Source organism: Harmonia axyridis, chromosome X, assembly GCF_914767665.1.
Source record: "Harmonia axyridis chromosome X, icHarAxyr1.1, whole genome shotgun sequence".
In the NCBI taxonomy this organism is placed as follows: Eukaryota; Metazoa; Arthropoda; class Insecta; order Coleoptera; family Coccinellidae; genus Harmonia; species Harmonia axyridis.
In genome coordinates this window covers 32,559,066-32,561,565 of record NC_059508.1, presented here as the reverse complement: position 1 = coordinate 32,561,565, position 2,500 = coordinate 32,559,066, and the positions used below count along the sequence as shown (strand labels likewise).

The window sequence follows — 2,500 nt, the reverse complement described above, 5'->3', positions numbered from 1 at the left end:
CTTTGCGTTCGTGTGGTTGGGCGAAGTTTCGTGATGTTTACGAGATGAGGAGCCGGCCGCCTATGTCGGCGTTTGTGGTTGGGCGAAGTTCCTTGACGGAACGAGGAGCCGGCTGCTTATGCTGACGTTCGTGGTTGGGCGAAGTCTTGTGATATCCTCGAAACGAGGAGCCGGCCGCACGTGTGTGCAGCCTTCGTTGTAGGTCCATGTTTAGAGATGCTCACGAAATGAGGAGCCGGCCGCTTATGTCGGCGTTTGTGGTTGGGCGAAGTTCCTTGATGGAACGAGGAGCCGGCTGCTTATGCTGACGTTCGTAGTTGGGCGAAGTCTCGTGATGTGCTCGGAATAAGGATTCGAAGCGCTTGGATTGCCGCGTTCGTGGCTGGGCGAAGTTTCGTGTTTGGCACGGAACGAGGAGCCGGCTGCAGGTTTTAAAGATTCTCGCCCGAAATCGATCAGTCGTTACCGTTGTCTACGGACTTCGGTAGGACGATCTATTCCAGGGACGAAGACGTCGACGTTGTGCGACGCCCGTTACATTAGCGTTTTTATGCTCTTTCGGGATTGTCTGCGACGTTTGTCTCCGTCCGAATTTTTTACGATAATTGTCACTAGATTAGTACGCAAACTAGTTGAACCGAAGATTTTGCGCCGATCGACTGACGTATTGACCCTTCAGTGGGTCGTCTCAGTCATTGGAATGTCATTCTCGAGGAGGTTCGCAGTTGGCGTCTCGTATTTCGAGGGAAAGTCCATTGCGACTAGTACCGAGAAATCGAACATAAAAGATTACCCTGAACGGTGGATCACTTGGCTCGTGGGTCGATGAAGAACGCAGCTAATTGCGCGTCAACATGCGAACTGCAGGACACATGAACATCGACATTTCGAACGCACATTGCGGTCCTCGGACACTGTCCTCGGACCACTCCTGACTGAGGGTCGGTTCCATTACAAAGACTGCCCGGCCAGACGTTATGGCTTGACGAAGTGACGACGTAAAGGTCGTCTAACGTTGATCCTGTACCGAAGGTCATTTGGGCGAGTTGGACGGTTTGCCGCGTGACGATCAACGTTCTGTCGTTTCGACGCCTCGTGTGTTGGAATGATGAGGAGTTGTTTTCGTAACGCGCCGTCTTGAATTGCGAAAGCATATATTGTGGTGTCGTGGTATTGCTCGATCTGCGCCCATGACTGTAGACATGCGATCGTCGTGTCCGAGAAATCTGAACGACGTCCGATCGCTTTAATGTGCCAGTTGTCGCGCGTTGCGGATGAGCTTTCATGAGCGCACCCCCGAAACACCGAAGCACTTTGCTTGGATTCGCATGATCCGCCATACGGAGCAGGAGATAATAGACGCCTTTGAGTAGGCTAACTCCCTCGCGTAAGGTACGTGATTTTATGAGCCGCCAAAGGTTAGTTTCGGAACGTTTCGATGATTTGAACATACGACCTCAGGACAGGTGAGACTACCCGCTGAATTTAAGCATATTATTAAGCGGAGGAAAAGAAACTAACTAGGATTCCCTTAGTAGCGGCGAGCGAACAGGGATTAGCCCAGCACTGAATCCCGCGATCGTAACCGGTCGCCGGGAGATGTGGTGTTTGGAAGGATCCATTATCTGGCGAGTTCGCGGCGCGTTCAAGTCCATCTTGAATGGGGCCATCGCCCATAGAGGGTGCCAGGCCCGTAGCGACCGCTGCGGCTTGCTAGAGGATCTCTTCTTAGAGTCGGGTTGCTTGAGAGTGCAGCCCTAAGTGGGTGGTAAACTCCATCTAAGGCTAAATATAACCACGAGACCGATAGCGAACAAGTACCGTGAGGGAAAGTTGAAAAGAACTTTGAAGAGAGAGTTCAAGAGTACGTGAAACCGTTCAGGGGTAAACCTGAGAAACCCGAAAGGTCGAATGGGGAGATTCATTCGCGCCTGTTGTTGGGATTTACTGACTGTGGAAACGGCGACGTTCGCGTTGGCTGTTCCCTTCGGTTCATCTCCGGCTTCGGACGCGTGCACTTCTCCCCTAGTAGGTCGTCGCGATCCGTTGGGTGCTGTTCTACGGTCTCGAGTGTAGCCCGTGAGCTCGGATTTTCCGATGTTTACGGACACTGGGTTTCCGAACAGCTCGCTCGACGGTTTACTGATGGCGGGAGGCCGCGACTTAGTTCGCGTCCGGCCCGTGGCAAGTATGTGAATTGTGATGGCGATCGGACCTAGTGCCGATTCCGTCCGTTTGCGACTGTTCGCCGCGGTGTTCTTGGACAGACCTCTTGAAACGCCGATCAGCGACGCTATTGCTTTGGGTACTTTCAGGACCCGTCTTGAAACACGGACCAAGGAGTCTAGCGTGTGCGCGAGTCATTGGGAATCACTAAACCTAAAGGCGCAATGAAAGTAACGGTTCACTTTATGTGAACTAAGGGAAGATGGTCGGTCTCCATGACTGACCCGCATTCCCGGGGCGCCTCATTCTCATTGCGAGAGGAGGCGCACCAAGA

At 52.8% G+C, this 2,500-nt stretch overlaps 2 non-coding genes across 2 annotated transcripts in view; both read left to right on the top strand.

The window, feature by feature from the left end:
• Nucleotides 1-790: 790 nt before the first annotated feature.
• Nucleotides 791-945, top strand: LOC123686873. Its single transcript, XR_006748627.1, has one exon. It is a non-coding gene; the product is annotated as a 5.8S ribosomal RNA (ribosomal RNA).
• A 507-nt stretch (nucleotides 946-1,452) lies between these two features.
• The window catches only part of LOC123687863, a 4,012-nt gene continuing 2,964 nt past the window's right edge, over nucleotides 1,453-2,500 (top strand). The window contains exon 1 of the ribosomal RNA XR_006749569.1: nucleotides 1,453-2,500. This exon is cut by the window's right edge and continues 2,964 nt beyond it. This is a non-coding gene — a ribosomal RNA (large subunit ribosomal RNA).